We start from the raw sequence: 19,496 nt of genomic DNA on the forward strand, positions 1-19,496 counted from the left end.
ATCATCACCTGCAATCATTCTCAGCCCTGAGTGGTAATATGCCTCATGCCCGGCCCTGGTTTGTTTTCACAGACAAATCACTGCACTTCTGACTTACCACTGCTGGTGTGTGTGTGTGAGTGTGTGTGTGTGTGTGTGTTTGTGTGTGTATGAGCAGTCATGCTGTCAGTAGAATTAGATGGTCCAATGGTGAAGGCTGTACTTCCTGTGATGGATGCATTTCTATCGCACAGAATCTTATTTTCTGATCAGTCCTAACAGAGTTGAAACTGCAGGTCTTTATATTATGCTGAGAGAGCGGGTCAGGGCTGTCTGCTCAAGCTGTGGCATTGCTGCACACTAAAGCTTTTTATTATTATTTCTTACTGTGCTCTGGGAACAGTATAGGACTTATTACTATTTTAGGTTTTATGCTTTAAGTGGCGCAACAGTGATGCACAAAAGTATTTGGACATTTTAGCCACACAAAATGTATGACATGTTATTTCACTGCATTATATAACAAGATTTCAAACCTAGTGGCTCAGTTTGAAAACTTAGGTTTTATATTTGTAACATTTTAATTGTTTTTTATTATTATTATTTGAAAGTTTTTTTTAGTTTTAAAGTTTTAAAAGTTTTTAAATTATTATATATTTGTCTTAAGATAATAAAATAATAATAATTTCAGTTCTAAAATAAATAGTTCCCCCACTAATTAGTTAACTTAAATATCCAACAAGATATGAAACCTTATGGCTTGTTGTTTACTTATATATATTTTTTGTTCGCGACTCGGTTGATGCAGATCGGCACTTCGGAGCATGTTCGCAACTCCGTTGGTTCAGATCTGCACTTCGGAGCCTGTTCGCGACTCGGTTGATTCAGATCGGCACTTCGGAGCCTGTTCGCGACTCGGTTGATTCAGATCGGCACTTCGGAGCCTGTTCGCGACTCGGTTGATTCAGATCGGCACTTCGGAGCCTGTTCGCGACTCGGTTGATTCAGATCGGCACTTCGGAGCCTGTTCGCGACTCGGTTGATTCAGATCGGGATTTCGGAGCATGTTCGCGACTCGGTTGATTCAGATCGGCACTTCGGAGCATGTTCGCGACTCGGTTGATTCAGATCGTCACTTCGGAACCTGTTCGCGACTCGGTTGATTCAGATCGGCACTTCGGAGCCTGTTCGCGACTCGATTGATTCAGATCGGCACTTCGGAGCATGTTTAAGATTTTTTTAAATTCAGATCTGGACATCGAAGCAGGAAGTGTTTGTCAAACAGTTAATTTGTGATAAATGAGTATTTGGACTTGAGGCTTTTTTTTACCTGTCGATTTAGCATGTACATGGACCCACAGACAAAGGTGGACACACTCTAGACGGGTGTGCCAGGTAGGGTGACCACCCGTCCCGCGTAGCGCGTGCGCACACAGCGTTTGAAGCCCAATACATGTGTCCCACAAATTGAGTCTGTGTAACACATAATCAATGCTTACTCAAAAAAAGTTGGTCGCTATATCTGGAGTCACCAACCCGTCGATCGCGGTCGACAAGTCGATCTTGAAAGGATTTTAAGTCGATCGCGAAGATTTTTCAAAATCTGAGAAAAAAAGATGCGAGCCTCCGGTGCGAGTTGGGAGGTGCGAGCCTCCGCTGACTGCGCGCGCACCTCCCGAAACAGATGAGACCTTTATACTTGACTCAACTGTTTTAGACTGAAAACCAGACCATACAACTGATTTAGACGCGGGTGCCGGTGTGATGAGATGTACTAATATCCGTCTGCTCGGGCATGATTGTTTTAGGCCTGTAATTGATTGATTGTTGAGATAATGGGGATGGCACGGTTCGCTTAAAAAAAAAAAAAAGGTTTGGTTCACCACACACGGTTCGGCACTCGCTTCAACTTAAATCTGACAAAGCATCTGTAATATCATCTGTAATATGGCTTGCTGCACGTAAAAAACAGGGTTCAGCTAATAAATGTTTCTGTTGATGCATGCGCATTCTGGCTTCCCAGACATTACAAAAACATGAGAAAGAAAAAAAAAAAACCTGGACAAATCATTCACTCTTGTTCAACGCGAATGCTGTATACGAGCAGTAATTTATTCCGTCATCACCTGGGTGCTGATATCTGTGTTTAAACTAAACTCATTTAAGCTTTGTCAGTTTAAACATTTTAGAGCCAGAGGCAGGGAGTTCACGCGCGCAGTGAGAAGATTTGTGCATGCGCTCATCCGAAGCGCGCAAACCTGCGCATCGGCACGCGCGCAAATATAAGATCTATATTCAGCAACTACAATTCATTTTAATCCTATAATTATATATTATAATTTAATTAAAGTGAATAAATTGTAATGAAAAATAAACAAAATGAAATACCCAGCCGGCACATGACCGACCTTCAACGTTGAAATATGGTTGAAATAAGGTCAGTTGTGGTTTCAACGTTGAAACAACGTTGATTCAACGTTTAAAGCTGAATGGTTGAAAAACATCCAGCACATGACCAACTTTCAATGTTGAAATATGGTTGAAATAAGGTCAGTTGTGGTTTCAACGTTGAAACAACGTTGATTCAACGTTTAAAGATGAACTGTTGAAAAACTTCCAGCACATGACCAACTTTCAACATTGAAATATGGTTGAAATAAGGTCAGTTGTTTTAATGAAACAATGTTAAAAATGTTTAATGCTAAATGGTAGAAAAAGGTTAACAAGCTTTTAAATTATTTATATTAAATTATTTAAATTATTTATTATTTTAATAGCATTTAAAAATATTTTAGTCATGATACCTATTCTAAAATCTAAAGGTATATGTTAAATATTATCATCATTAACAACAATAAAACTATACATTTCGCTGCTTTATCACACTGAAACAACTCCCATTGGTAGTTTTATTTTATTACTTCTATCATGATTGGTTAATCTGGCTGTCATTCAGGAAACTGGACAATTAATCGGTTCGCGCTTTTCTACATTTAAAAATATGACCGTTGTTGTCGTCTTTCTGTGAGTGACTGAGGCGGCTAACTGTGAGCTGCTGCTCGTTATAACTGACTGCTCGGTCGGTCCCGAATTTTTTCATATTTGCCTGTACATTTTTTATTTATTTTGAGCGAATTTGAGTCGTGACCTGTCAATGGAGAACAAAAACTGTGAACACAAGAAAGGTCAGGTGTTCTGCGAGGTCCTGAAAACATCCTGTCAAAATGAGGTAAGAAAATCGCTAACTTTATCTTTATTATCTTTTGAAAATAGTAAAGTATTACCAGAGTTTACAAATGGGTAGTTAAAAGGACATGTAACCTGCAGATAAATAAATACCCGTGTGTCTATTTTTGCATTGCTTTATCACAGATGATCAAGTTAGATGCTCACCTAATGTGTTACTGGTGAGTTATGTGTTAATGTCTGTCTTTTAGAGATTTTCCCATATTTTCCTGATATGAATCCCATGCATTAGGTGTGTTATATATGTTTGTATTCTTATAATAGTTTCAAAGTGTTTTCTGCAACATATAAGTGCAAATGTCGGTATTTAAATAATATAATTTTAATGAATTAATGAAAATGAAAAAAGAAATAAAAAAGGATTGTTTAAAGCCATGGTTCTCAAAGTGTCAGGCCCCCTCTAGTTGTTTTGCAGGTGAATCACTAAATTAAACTAATTAATGTTAATACATTTTAACTTAATCTTTGAGTAAGTTTTTTTTTTTGCACATTTAAGTATGTTACAGTTAAAGTACAGTACAGTTTTGTAACTTTTGTTACATAATTACATTTAAAATTAAATTTTAATTTAAACTTTTTTTTTTTCATTTACCTGTGTATGTAAGCACAGTTGTAGTGTTAATGTTCAAACTGTATTTACCATGGTAAAGTGTCTGACAATTAATTTTCTTATTAGAATAAAACTGCCTCATTTTTTAACTATAGACCTGTAGCTGAATAGTTTGGCCTACTACACTGCTGAAATGTAATGTTGGTCATTATGGTGCAACTTAATATTTAATAACAAATATTTTCTGAAGTGGTACTTATAAAAAGTTTGAGAATCAATGGTTTAAAGCAGTGGTCTCAAACTCAATTCCTGGAGGGCCACAGCTCTGCAGAGTTTAGCTCCAACCAGCTCCAAATCTATGGAATAAAATCACTTTCAAAAATAATCGTACGTAATTCAAAACATTTGTGTGTAATTTTAATATACTCGTGCGTAATTTAAAACTATTGTACGTAATTCTGTTTTTTGTCAGAGTTGGATTCCAAAATCTACGGCCACGACGGTTTACAGATACGCGATTTTGTGTGTTTTTTAGAGTACAACTCTAAAATGCACGACTGTGACAGTTTACAGACACGGCGCTTGTTTTCACAATAGCTCTGTTATACACACGACATGCGAATTACGACCACGAAATGCGGTGTGTGAAACGGCTGTCAAAAATACGTCATCAAGGTCACAGGCATTACTATCCGAGGGAAGATGAATCGATTCAACGAAGAGTCATACTCTTAATCGCTATTGGCCTATAGATTCATAGAAAGCGATAAATTAAACACATAATCCTAAAAAAAAAAAAAAAAAAAAATATTTATCCAATGTAAAAACAGCGTTAATGATGTAAATAATATTGTTTTAAATTAAACTAAACTTCGAAAGTACCTTCAAAACGGCTTACTGACGTAATCACCACCGCACGTTTAGGTCTTAGTTTAGCAATAATCAAAAACAGATTACAATTATTTTTGATAATACAAATGTCTCTTAACACGGTTAGTCGCACTTGATGTTCTTAAGTTAAAGTAATTTAAAGTCAGCTGTATTTGTTAACATTAGTGAACTAAGAAGAACAAACAACGTACAGCTTTATTTTTATAAATTAACAAAGTTTAATAAATACTGTATCAAATGCATTGCTCATAGTTAATGTTAGTTAATACATCAGTCAACAAATTAAACTTTATTGTAAAGTGTTACACTAGAAAACTAGGTTTTGCCTGATAGAGAAAAATTAGTAAAAAAAAAAAAAACTAATAAATTAAAAAATTAGTCAGCAGAGTTTAGTAACCTTGTTTTAAGTGACATTAACCAATTAATCAAACAGACACAGGTTTATCCACTAAAACATTTATTTAGCTTTCAGTTTCATTCACCAATTCAAGTAAAAAGATAGATAGATAGATAGATAGATAGATAGATAGACCACTCATTCATTCATTCATTCTGTAGTAGCAGTCCATAGAACAGAATCCAGCAAACTCTTTGTCTGAATAGAAAGCTGTGAAGATCCCTTCTTTCCAAGACCACAGTATCTACAGCATCACACATCTGCTGAGCTCCAGCTCCACTCTGTGTCTTCCTCACATCTGGACTGACAGACTTCCAGTCAACCATACCTACACGAGAGAAAAACAAATGTTGAGAGATTCAAACAAGAAGTAACCAATAAGTAGAATAAAATATCCAATAAAAAAAGAAGCGCAAGTGTCTGAGAGTGCAAGTCTGCAGCCAGACCCTTCTCCATTATATTATAATACAACTGTACTACTGACTATTCACTGAGTACCAAACGTACATATGCTTCCTGTGCATGGTTTCTAAAAGAATGGAATCACAAAAAAGTTGACTGGCACTCATCTATACCACAGGTTATACTAATATTTACATTTACATTATTCATTTAGCAGACGCTTTTATTCAAATCGACTTACAGATGAGGACAGAGTTGAAGCAATCAAAAAAACAAAAAGAGCAATGATATATAAGAGCTTTAACAAGTCTCAGTTAGCTTAACACATTACACGTAGCAAGGGCTTTTAAATAATATAATAAATAAAAAGAAAACAGATAGAATAGAAAAAAGAATAGAGCAAGCTATTTGGTTCATGTGCATGTACAACTCCAAAGTGTTGGGTTAACTTCAAAAGAGTGAATGTCCTTCGAGTGCACTTTGTGCAATGGTACAGTCAAGGCATGAGGATCTAATACAAGAGGCTAATCATTCAGAGTAAAGTTACTGGCAGTGCTTGTCTCCATCTTCTAATGTTGACAATGTCCCTCTGAAGGAAAGTCAGTGTCTTTCTCATGTGTGGTGGATATGCAATGTTGAAAGCAGAATACATCCAGAAGGCTGTTATGAAGCTTCATCAAGGCTGGTGCACTGACACACATCTGTTCCATCTTCTGTCACCACACTGAGCCCTCGAACTATGATTGACATTTTACAGTCAGTATCCTTCAGGTGTACGGTAGGAAAGGTGTAGACGGGTCCCCCTTTCATAAAATAAATGAATAAAAAGAATAATAACAACAACAACAACAACAATAATAATAATAATAATAATAATAATAATAATAATAATAACAAGAAAAAAAAAAAAAAGAAAACACTTTTCAGATTCATCAGATTCTGTTGCATTCTCTTTGGCTCAGACAGTGTAGCTACATACACTGCAGAACTGCAGAAACAATCAGAAGCTAATGTATAAGCTTCACAATATACAGTGCATTTCATGTTCTTGTCTAGACTGATAAATCTTACATTGTTTTCTAAAACTATTGCTTTAAATTTTTAACAGATGGGCTAAAAAGGTACAGAAGAATAAAATATTACCTGAAAATATGTGAAACATGATATTTTACAGTTGATGAGTTTTTTTTTTCTTTAATATACTCACTCCAGCAGGTGTCCTGAAGTATGTGTATTTTTTGAGTACATCCTCCTCAGACATTCCTTCAGTGCTTCCTCAGCGTCTCCAGGAGAATGTTCCTGTCGTGTGCTCTTTGACAGCCATGTGTCTGGATGTGTTTCACTTTATAACACATTCACATGAGCCTCAACAGATATTGAATCCTCCCCAACACAAGTTTCCTTCATCAGAACAACAGAAACAGATCATGCTTAGACCGTGACATATATGAAAAACAACTAAATACTTACTGAACAAGGTGCTTTAGATATAAAAAATAATAAAAACATTGAACTGCATAAACATTAAGATGATGGTCAGGCAGTGAAGAAGTGGAGTACATACAAAAAGGATTTAAATATCTGTAGTACATTATCTTCCTTACATTAATCTGCACTAAGTGAAAATGTAAAATTGATTAACAGTGCAAAAATAAATTATGCATATGTCAGTGTGCTTACATATTCTACAATAACCTGCAAGTGGAGCTCGTTCTGCTTTACATTTCAGGTGTAGGGATGTGTCAGATGTGCTTAAAACACAAACTTGACTGATTGTCATTTTCCAGCAAATAAAGATTACAACATCTTGTTACTACAATATTGTGTGTGATTATGTTGATAGAGATAAATCAATGGTTTAAAAACAATTTAACTTACAGTCATTTCTTTCTGTATTTATGTGCTAATTTGCATAAATACCACAACAGATCTAAACATTGGGTATAGCCAGGTGAAAATGTCTTGTTCGATCTTGTTGATAACAGTAAAATACTTAATATTAAGGTCTGAATGGAACCAGTTTAGGCTACCCATGAGCATTAATACAGAGAGGCAGGAAGAAGTACTTTAGAAACCAGCCTTTATTAGTTTGGTCCGTGGGACTGTTTCTGGAAATTTACTTTTTATTTTGCCTACCTTTTGTCTTCTGCATTCTCCTTACTATTGTCTCATGTTCTTGCCTCAGACTCGTCCCCCAGAAACAGCCCCAAATATAATCTTTTAAAAATTAATAAAGGAACCAGCCTAAGCAGGAACCAAAGTACTTCTTCCTGCCTCTCTGTATTGATGCTCATGGGTAGCCTAAATGGGTTCCACTCAGATCTTAATATTTAGTATTTTACTGTTATTTGTCAACAAAATTTAACAAGACATTTTCACCTGGCTAGACCCAATGTTTAGATCTGTTGTGGTATTTATGCAAATTAGCACATATTTAATTAGACTATGCACCATTTGTCCATGTTAACAAACGATTACTATCTCTGTAATATTGATACTCTCTGTTATTAGTTATAACTAACGTTAACCCTTAAACACAGGGGTCGTCAAGTTCGGTCCTGGAGGGCCCGTGTCCTTCAGAGATTAGCTCCGACCTCATGACAGCCTGGAACAAGTTTGATGACCCCAGCTTAAACATGTCAGATTAAAAAAAAGAATTATTATTATTAACTTACCTGAGACGAGGTGTGAGCGCTTGGCTGTTGATCCGCCATTTCGGCGCCAGTGGTTTAAAACTTTGGTAGGGCGCATGCGCACTTCGTTGAATCGATTCATCTTCCCTAGGATAGTAATGCCTGTGACCTTGATGACGTATTTTTGACAGCCGTTTCGCACACTGCATTTCGTGGTCGTAATTCGCATGTCGTGTGTGTAACAGAGCTATTGTGAAAACAAGCGCCGTGTCTGTAAACTGTCACAGTCGTACATTTTAGAGTTGTACTCTAAAAAACACACAAAATCGCGTATCTGTAAACTGTCGTGGCCGTAGATTTTGGAATCCAACTCTGACAAAAAACAGAATTACGTACAATAGTTTTAAATTACGCACGAGTATATTAAAATTACACACAAATGTTTTGAATTACGTGCGATTATTTTTGAAAGTGATTTTATTCCATACAAATCACACCTGCTTGGAAGTTTCTAGTAATCCTGAAGACCTTGATTAGCTGAATCAGGTGTGTTTGATTATGGTTGGAGCAAACTGTGCAGAGCTGTGGCCCTCCAGGAATTGAGTTTGAGATCAATGGTTTAAAGAAATGGTATAATATGAAATCCTGCTTTTTAAGAACTTTTCAGTAAACTCTTTCTTCTTTCCCCTTGTAGAGTCATCAAGGATCCAGCTTGTTCTTGAAACATTGGTAAGAAATTGTTCATCTGCTACATTGCACTGTCACTTCTGCTAGAGATGCTTTGACCTTTTGTGATAGGTTTTGATTGTGCTTAGTTTAATAAAAATGTACTGAATTTTATTTGACTTGTTTTACTACACTGTAATGTTAGTGTTCTGATTAAAAAAGTGTAACTGGGGGCTCTGAAAACACTGCTTGTGAATAATTTGTTAATATTGTACATTTTCATCTGAATACATTAAGTGTTTAATGAATTGTGTTGTCCACTTTGTTTCCAACCTCACTGTTACTGAACTGTAAAGTGAAAATATTGTGTGATTTATTTTGCATTCAGTTTTCAGTTAAATATATTTCACAATATCAAAGTTATTGTCAAACATTGTGAACATACCTAAACAAACTGGTTAAATCTTATGTTCCCTCCAGAAGTTTGCCCTCTGCAAGTGAACGATTCCTTGTGGTGCCATCCCAAAGAAGTTCACAATCACCCTCACGGATCTTTTCCTGGACTGTGCCCAGCTGCTGGAATCACCTCCCAATCTCAATCCGAGCTGCTGAGTCTTTACTCATTTTCAAGAAACATCTTAAGACTCATCTTTTTCACCAGAACTTAACCAACTAATGCTAGCACTTTTCCTTCTTTTCTTGTCTTTCATATTGAAAAAAAAAAAAAAAAAACCTGGCTATGCGTTCTGTACTAGACTAACTGAGACTTGTCATGGCACTTGTATACTGTTGTTGTTCGCTTGTACACCTGACTGCTTCTGTTCTTCTCATTCGTAAGTCGCTTTGGATAAAAGCGTCTGTTAAATGATTAAATGTAAATGTTTATACAGGACGGTACAGAAAGTGCACAAGTGGGAGAGAGTGGAGGGGACGGCGTCAGAAAGGACCTAGCGCTGGGACACTTTCAAGGATCACCCGAAGCACAACCACACTGTATACACTAAGGCTGCTGGTTCTAACATTTTAGAGTGCCCTGCGGTAGAAATCTCATTCTGCATTCCCCACGGTAAAGAAGACACAGTCCGGGGGGGTTCCCATTAGAAATCAACTGGTGGAAGGTTCCCTTCTCGAACTGTTCAACACATTTTCACTGCACAAATGTACACAACTCTTGTAATGAGACACATTACTAAAACATGTTTTTGACAGAAACTGTAGGTTTCCACCAAAATAAAAGATCCACTGGTTTCAGTCATAAAGGTACAAGGGTTTGTCTTGTAAGTGCTGCAAAAAAATATGCATTTATGTGCCAAATTATTTCACAAAAACCTTTAAATATTATTGTATTTGGATTGTTCTACTACATGTTTTTAGCATTACCTCCATGCATACTCTGCATAATAAAGTGTGGGATTATTTTCATCTGTTTTATACAGTATGTTTCCAAAATTAAACTGCTGTTTGACAATTTTGAGCATGTGGTAGTTTATTGAAGTTGTTTGTAAAGCCATTGCTGCCAGTCATTAGATTTTTAGCCTTGCATGTACCTTGTTGATCTAAATGCCCACTAGGATCTAGGTGTATTTACACACGGTGCAAGGTACGACGGGGAAACAACGTCGTGTTATCAACGCTGATTAACTTTTCAAAATCAACACCTCATTCAGCTTTCATCCCAGGGCTGCAGCACGACCCTAATTCACCCGTAATGCAGGTAAGACGGTGAAACAGCGTCGCGATTTCAACGGTGAATCCACGTCGTGATTTCAACGTTGATCCAATTTGCAAAATCGAAAGGTTTTTCAACGTTGATTCAACGTCGGGATTTCAACAGTGAATCAGCGTTGTGATTTCAACCATAGATCAACGTCACGATTTCAACGGTGAATCAACGTCGTGATTTCAACGTTGATCCAATTTGCAAAATCGAAAGGTTTTTCAACGTTGATTCAACCATGGTACCTGACGTTGTTTCAACGTTGAATCAACGTTGAAATGCCGGCTGGGTAGCTAAAGTTAAAAATTATCGTATTTGGAAGAAAATTATTACATTTAACAATTTACTACATTTTGACACGACCTGCAAATTAACACTAGGAGTATGGTTGGACGGAAGCAGTGTGACAAAAATACTATCCCATAATTTTGCAAAGTAATCTGACAATAAATGTGGCACACCCAGATTTTCATATGCACACCCAGAGTCTCTTTTCTGGCTACGCTACTGAATGAAATATCAAGCAAGACATCAAACCTAATGTCATCTGTTTATTACTTCTGTTTTAATTATATGAAATCATTGTCATTTACATGATAATTTACATTATCATAATTATAATAAATTTAAAATAGTGACCACTCTAAATTAAATTAATCCAGTTAGTGTTGAAATGAATTTAAATTCCAATTAATTGCAACTATATAACTTGGTGAAAAAAGAATTTCCAGTGAACAAACAGACTCTTTATAACATTAAAATAGTTTTCACACACACCAAGATGAAATGGTTCTTGGAACCAATAATTGTTCACAGAATGGTTTTTCTGACATAGTTGTTAAAATAAAACAAAAACATTTGGAACCTTTTGAAGTTTCATACTTTTAAAAGTACCTTCAAAATTAACTCTAAAAACTAAAGTTAGTTCTGAGAGAGAGAGCCACTGAGAGCTTTATGGAGCCACTGTACTGTATATACTGTATTTATATAGAAACTGAAACTTTTTTGATGACTTGGCTGTCTGAATGTGTGTTAAAGAAAGAAAGAAAATGTGTGTTAGACAACTGTGACATGCACCGGAGCTCTGAATGCTATAATTGCTTTGGTGGGAGGAGAAAGCTCCATTATTTCCACTTATCAGCCTGACACTGTAACGCCAATAAAAGAACAGAGGTGAGAAGTGAGTGACAGGTGAACTCTAGTCGACGGTACTTTAGCTGACACCAGAGACTCCTCACATCTGCTGTGAAGAACAAGGCTTTTATATATAGCTATCATTACTGCAGCGTAACGTCCCTCTGGAGCCGTGAGCTCAGCTTGTCACACAGCCTCAGAAAGTAATACTGTAATCCACAAAATCATAAATATTTACATCCACAGGAGGACGAACAGATCTTTATGTTTACTGGGATCTCAGTATTATTGACTTAGTGTATGGGGCTTTTTCAAACAAATGACAAATCGGAACTCGAACTGACCCAAAAACCAAAGGTTTATCCTGAATCGGATGCTGAATTCCCTGGAAATGCATAGGTTTTCAGCATAAACAACACCTGATTGCCTCTTGTCTGTCTGCTTGAAGACTTCACGCAGGTGAGTAGAGACTCAAAAATAGCTGGTGGAAATCATTTCTCACTTGCACAACTTTTAAGCGGTGAGATCTCTGTTGAGTATGTCTCTGTGTTATTTTCTGTTATGGGAAAGCTGATCCAGAGACACACTTACTGACTTCAATTTGCAGCTCTACTGTAATCAGGTCTTCTCCATCGCAGGCTTTATGACAGCCACAGAAACTGCTGAATCAAATAGATTGTTACTCTAGAGGGGATTGTGTACGTGTGATGCAGGACACAAGGTTTGTTTCTATTGAAGCAACAAGCTCTGAGAGATTTTTTGTTTTTATGGTGACTTTAATGGTTTTTAAGTGCCTTATGTATAGTCATAACACCTAAAACCCATTTGAACCATGGTAAAATCACTATAACACAATGCCTTGAGTAGCAATTTTATAAAAGACTCCAATGTTAAAAAAATAAATTATCATTTGTTAATATTTAGCAAATAATTTATATTCATGAATTCATCTAAAAATATTAAACCATTTTTAAAATGTATTGTTATATTTAATATTATTTTAGCAATATCACATGAGCAAGATCAGCAGAATGTCACATTGATTTTTCAATAAACAAGCAGTTGATAATAAATACTTTTGTTTTTGATCCATCAGTGAAATTATTTTATATATAAAATGAATAAATCAGTGCAGTTAAGTGAATCGCATCAATTATTGAATTTAGAAATGCACTTGTTTAGTTCCTACATTTTTTTTTTTGACCAAATCACTCTGAAATAATGATTCATAATAAGCCACTCATAAAGATGGGCATTTGTCGCTGAATGATAATGATCAACTGTTTAATTCATCAGTAAACTGTTTTTAAAGAATCATTTACAAGAATGATTCAGTGACTCGCTCATAAAGGACTGCAATTTATCTCTCCTTGTGGAACCTGCAAAGTGAAGGAAAGATCTTTTGCACAATTTTCGCATAACATCACAGCTGATATTTTATCAAACAGCAATGAATTAAATTCTAAAGGAATTTGCCAGATGCTCTGCATTTCTACCACATAAAGACAGCACATTATCATATTGTATGTCTCATATACAGCAGGAGAGAATAAAAACAAGAACACTTTTACAGTAAATAGAGGTCATTTAGTCTATACATCACTGCTGCATATTTTCTTTTTAATTAACCACTGACTTGATATGACTGAAGACGGTTGTGTATAATATATGGAGTGAACACAGGACCTCTATATGACAGATATTATTCTCACAGGGTTTCATTTGTTATACAATAAGGCCATGTAACATTTATCAAATGTTCCTGCTCGCCATATAATGTGGCTCCTGTCTCTTTCTCGATTGCTCCTGTGAAAACTCATTTCAGCATACAGTCTAATTGTGAAAAGCAATATGTGAAAAGATCTCACACATACAGTGTATGTGAGGTATATGGCAAACTATTGAAATTTAAAGACATTTCAACCCTGATAAAGCCACACACCAGGGAGGCATATAAAAAACACATATTTTCGGTTTAATTACTCTGTTATCACTGCTGGTGTCTATTAAAGGTCATTCTGCCTCCTCACACTACAATGCATACAAAATCCAAATTAATGAGACCTTTGTGTATAATATTTAGTCCTCTGCTGTGCCTAGTAAAAGTGTCTTTATTTTGATGCGATGCTGCGGGGGTTCTCTGCGTGCTTGTTTAATTGATTGTCTTGTTTGGGTTTTTGGACAGCTGGAAGTCCTGAAGGCACACAAGCATCTGTGTGCTGTGAGAAAACTATCGTCACCCTCTGCTTTTATCTGGGTTTACAAAGGCCCCATTTAGATCTGTTATTGACAACCGACTCGAGTGACGCAATTATAACAAAGCTATGTTTAGCTCTCAGTTCCGTTGAAATTGTTGAATCATGTCATTTCTCAATATTTAAGCAATCATGACGCATACTTTCCGCCGGAGTGTCCACTTCACAAATGCCAGTTATGGCTGCGTTTTCCAAAAATATCGTAAGCCAAAGTATATTATAGAGACAATGGGTGCTTACGATGAGACTTTCTAGACACAGCCCAGGTTAGTAAAACTGAATCAATCTGCAACTGAGTTTGATTCTTTTTGACGGCTCACTTGAATACTGAATTATTTAGCTCAATTTCCCACAGGATACTTTAGCACACTGAACAAAAAAGATGCTATTAAAGCAATGGAAAAAAATAATATTTACTTACACTTGCATGCTGGTTGTAAATTATACTGCAGTCAAACCATTTCCACAAAAACAGTGAAAGCAGATTTTGGAGTGTAAAAAAAAAAAAAAAAAAAAAAAGAATCTTTTTTTTTTTTTTTTTTGCATAGTAATTGCCATATTTTACCATATTTAAATGTTTTTTTTTTATTACAATATATCAGCTATTTTAATTTAATGTTCTGTATTATTTTAGTATTATTTATATATAATATAGTTCTTAAAAGTTTGAATTAGCTTTTATTTTTATATTTTAAGTTTCCATTGCATTACTTTATTATCAATTATTATTATTGTTATTATTTTTTACAGATTTTATTGTAAATGTATGTATTTATTCAGTCATTCGTTTCCAGTTCATAATTTTAGTCCTACAATTTTAGTGCTACAGTTTTTAGTACTACAGTTCATTTTTGTTTATTGTAAGGTTTATAAAATATTAATATTTTAATTGATTTTAATGTAATGCATTTTAATTTATTTTAGCTTATTTTCAATTAACAAAATGATTTAATTGTTACTTTTGCCATGTAGTTTGTGTAGTTATTTGATTTTTTCTAATGGCCAATATGCAGCTAATTACATTTTTTTTCTAAATAGTAGTTTCTAGATACAAGCGTGCCCAACAATGACAGACTGTACAGAGCTAAATAGTATTTACATTCAGAAGTAATAAAAAATGCATGTGACAGCATTGTATTTTTAGCTTAGCTAAGCGCTAACATCACATAAACATGCAGCACAACACTGACAGTGTAAATGATGTATGTAGTCACAAAACCAAAGACCCTCATCACAAGTAGTCTCAAGAGACAAATTTGAGATGCAAGTTACTACAGATGTAAACAGCAATTTGTCCCGGCTGTCCATTTGTGACTAGATCACTGAAACGGATGTTAATTTAATCCATAAACAGGCCCAAAGAAATTACATTTAGTGCTTCCTTATTTTTTAAGATTAGATGACCGCTTATGGGAACGTATTTTATGCATATTTTTTTGTGAGGGTTTTGAAATATATGTTAAGGATTTATTTTACAGTCATATATATTTTAAAACAGATTTCCATTTGGCTACTTGAAAACCCACTTCTGCATCTGTATTGACAAAAAGATCGAAGAAACCTCAAACCATAAATGTGTTCTGCATGCCGTCAAACTCCACAGGTTACACTGGTGCAATGCAAAGAGCAGAATAATGACATTTTCTTTAACATGATGTGGAGGGAAAGAAGTCAGACACTGTGGGATTAGTGATGACATGCCCCAGAAAGGCTTTTATTTCAAACAGAAATATAAATTAAAATGTTGATGCACATGAGAAAAGCGCCCTGGGGTGTTTAAATCTATGGGGGTACCAAGAGAAAGAGTCATGGTGTCTTCTAATAAATCTGCCTTTTTTCTGTTTCGGGGCTGTGTGCAACCGAGCAACTGCCATTGAGATGGATGGGAAAGCTGACAGATCTTTTTCTCCAGGTATATTAGACCTTCTTGGTAGGCAGCAGGTGAGCTCATCACACACAGACAGACTGCAAAATGTTCCTCATGTGCACCTTTTCTCTGACTGCAATGATGATCACTGGAAAGAGGAGGTTTTTCCATTTCAAGAGCTTTCTATTGCAGTATTATCTAACAGGGCTTAAAATTTCAGATGGTCCACTGGACTGATATACTGTAATTATAGGAACTGTATACCTTCTAGCAATTACTGTAAATGATCAAATATAGTTAGACTATTATATCAAAATGCAGTTATTATATTCTTGATGTAAAGAAAACATAACATTTAATTAAAAATGTATGTAAAAAAGTACAATAATATTTAAAAAATACCATAACTATTTTTTATATAAATGTACAGTACAATTATTTTAATATGCTTTATATATTACAGTTTTATTTCATAGTTAGATTTTAATTTGTAATTTTATTTACTTTGTATAAAATTAGTTTTTTATTATTTTTATTTATTTATTTTTTATAAATATTAATATTTAGGTTTAATCTTTTATTTAAATTGTAGCTCAGCTGAGAATGATAAATTATATTATATTATATTATAATTTAAAAGTCTCTCTTTTTCTTGGAACTTTGGTAAAAAAAAATGTAATTTGAAAATCATTTATCTGAAAAATGAATCTTTTGTCTCAATATGAATATCTTTACTGTCACTGTTGATAAATTCAATTAATGTTTGGTGAATAAAAGTATTAATAAAAAAAATTTAAACGGCCCCAAAATGTATTATATTATATTATATTATATTATATTTAGTGCTGTTAAATGATTAATCACATCCAAAATAAAAGTTTTTATTTAAATAGAATATCTGTGTACTGTGTATATTATTTATATATAAATACACACACATACATGCTGTATATATTTTGAAAATACTTACATGTATTTACATGTATATATTTATATTCATATAATTTATAATTTATATAAATATATATATAAATCTAAATGTAGCAGATTTTTCTTAAATCTATATACAGTATATGCATGGGTGTGTATTTATACATACGTTATAAATGTTCACAGTACACACACATACTGTATAAGTAAATAAAAACTTTTATTTAATTGGTTGATAGCATTAATTATATTATTATTTTTCATTCACATTTCATTGCAATTCCTGCCTTAGAGATGATAGCAATAACCCTGAGAGTTTGCATGTGCGTTGTGATTTTAGATGTATCCTTGTCTGACTTGTCTGAAAAATCCAGTGGCAGGCTGTCGGCATTCTGTGTGCGTACACAAGTGTGGATTCGGCTCAGACTGTAAATCAATTAACAGGAGACAAAGGCCTGCTGTCAGATGCTGTTATGAAACGTTCATGCAAAGATGCCCATGGCCTGTAGGAGAGCTTCGCCAAATGAACTCCATTAAAATTTCTAAATGGTTTTTCAGGGTGCGCAGTGAAGCCTGCTCCCAGGTTTTACATAAGTCAGGTAGTTATGAGAGAGTTATAAAAACAAAAGAGGTAAACAATGAGCTGTTACATCCCATGAGTACCCTGATGACAGATGCCTTGAGGGAGTATGGAGAAACTTAGGCTCCCTGCAGGACTTACATTCTCTCTCGCGCTCTCCCCAGGTCTCTGTCTCTCACACACACTCATACACAAACACAGCGGTTCAGACACCTGCTGCTAGTTTTTAGCTGACTGCGCTCAGAGTCTGTTGATGCATACATCTGGTGGGAAAGCGGCCCGCTGTGCTCTCTACAGAGCTCAGGAATGTGATCATTTGCAATGGTGAGCTCGGCTACCTTCTACAGGGCATCGGGGCTCTAATGAAATCATAGGTCTACAGTGAAAACCAGGCCCAAAAGAGGATGTAAATGGCTCCTCCCATGCATGTCAGTAATTCTGCAGATAGCTGTAATGTTCTTTTTGGTCACATGGGTCACAGGTTCTGCCATCCACTATACAGTTCCATTAGCTCACCATTTTTGATGTTAAAAAACTTTTTTTAAAATGTGTAGCAGAAGTTAACTGTGACATTGCTCTGTTTGTTTGAGCAACCCAACAAAATAAATAGAAACACTGATTTTGAGTATTTGAAATTCCAGAAACTTACTGAGAATTTGGAAACAGATTGTTTTTCTTCTTTTCCTTTCTTTAAATTTGTAACTCTTTTATTACTTTTTCATAAAGCACCTTTAAGAAAGTAAACAGTGCCTATTTTTTATGCTAATGCCAGTAAACCAACTGCAGCATTTGACCCTATTGAGCAATTTGGGGTTAAGCACAGACTGCCCTCTTGGAATCTGCATTGTTTGTGCTACTGTACTGTACATGAACTTGTTAGCTACCTTCCAGGATCCTAAACTGATCCATTCCAATAATTCCAGCCATTCAGCTAGTGCTGTGAATGTCACATGTCTACTGTTCAATACCAGTTAGTTGAACAGACCAGCAAGGGTATCACTGACAGGCTTGGATTGCTGACCTAACAGCAAAGACACATTTATATTCATGCATGTACAGAATCTGCTCACACAACTGTGCTTTAATTAATACATCAGCTGCAGCTCTGAGTTTGAAGGATAGCACTGCAAACTTCAACAGTTCTTATGTGTGGAGCTCAGTCAGTTCAGCTCAGGCCTTTTGCCAGCCACCTTGGGATTTCAGACGTCTATTTTTAGGCCGACTGACACCAGAAGGGCTAAACTTAAGACACATTCATAATTATCAGCGCAGTCTAGGAAATAACTGTGACATAAATTCCTGGACTACTGTAATTTCATGCTAATTAAAAAAAAAGCTTATGAAAAAAATATTAGTTGATATACATTGAGAAAAATGGAAACTACTTGTGAAAATGAAGTGGCTTGGTTTATGGTATTTTTTTTTCTTCCAGAATTGTAATGTTGTTTAAAAATGTTGAGAGTTTTTAAAGAGTTTTACCCCTAAAAGAGGTTTGTAGAACTTTTGAAAAATATGCTTAAAATCAACATGATGCTACATCCAAAATGCTTGGTCAGTAGGAGTTTAAACAAGGTAAAAGATGCAGCACGGTCTCTGAGGAAGGGCTACAGAGTTCTCACCGTTAATTAGAGCTGGAAAACCCCTGAAACCATTAGTTGCTTCAGAAGTCAATATAATCACCCCACTTACACTGTAAGCTTGAAGTGCAAAGAATCATTCCCATATTGATTTGACCATCCAGAGAGACCGTTAATTACCCTTCAACTTAATTGTCCTCCAGGTCTAATCTAGCATTCATAACTGATGTTAAGTGATTCTTTTTTTTGTCCTTGTTTCATGTTTATCTTCATTTAAAGATTAAAGTGAACACAAGAACTCCTTTAAAATGCACTGCAGAAATGCCTGTAACCTCATACCTTATCAATGGAGTAAATAAAAGAAAAGTAAAACCTTAAAAATATACATTTAAAAATACTGTATTTATATATATATATATATATATATATATATATATATATATAATTGGACCAACTTTAACACAATTTCCATTCCTATCATTTATTTGGGTTATAAACTACCCTAAACTCTCAACAAACATCTTTATATTAATAAAGCTGTACCAGATCAGAGACTATAGCATAGATTAAATCCAAATTCATATATATTCAGCAGACAAAAAACTAGATGGTAACCTAGAGAGTCATTTCACAACAGCAGACAAAACCAAATTATTGACTACCTTATTCAAA

At 35.1% G+C, this 19,496-nt stretch overlaps 2 long non-coding RNA genes across 2 annotated transcripts; one reads left to right on the forward strand and one right to left on the reverse strand.

Moving 5' to 3' along the window:
* Window positions 1-5,106: 5,106 nt before the first annotated feature.
* On the reverse strand, window positions 5,107-8,248 carry LOC127983412 (uncharacterized). Its single transcript, XR_008160441.1, has 3 exons — window positions 8,141-8,248; window positions 6,673-6,866; window positions 5,107-6,268 (listed from the first exon to the last, which is right to left on the reverse strand). It is a non-coding gene; the product is annotated as an uncharacterized LOC127983412 (long non-coding RNA).
* A 40-nt stretch (window positions 8,249-8,288) lies between these two features.
* Window positions 8,289-10,238, forward strand: LOC127983413 (uncharacterized). The gene is made up of 3 exons (XR_008160442.1): window positions 8,289-8,644; window positions 8,793-8,827; window positions 9,245-10,238. It is a non-coding gene; the product is annotated as an uncharacterized LOC127983413 (long non-coding RNA).
* The last annotated feature ends 9,258 nt before the right edge of the window (window positions 10,239-19,496 follow it).

Source organism: Carassius gibelio, chromosome B20 (assembly GCF_023724105.1).
Source record: "Carassius gibelio isolate Cgi1373 ecotype wild population from Czech Republic chromosome B20, carGib1.2-hapl.c, whole genome shotgun sequence".
In the NCBI taxonomy this organism is placed as follows: domain Eukaryota; kingdom Metazoa; phylum Chordata; class Actinopteri; order Cypriniformes; family Cyprinidae; genus Carassius; species Carassius gibelio.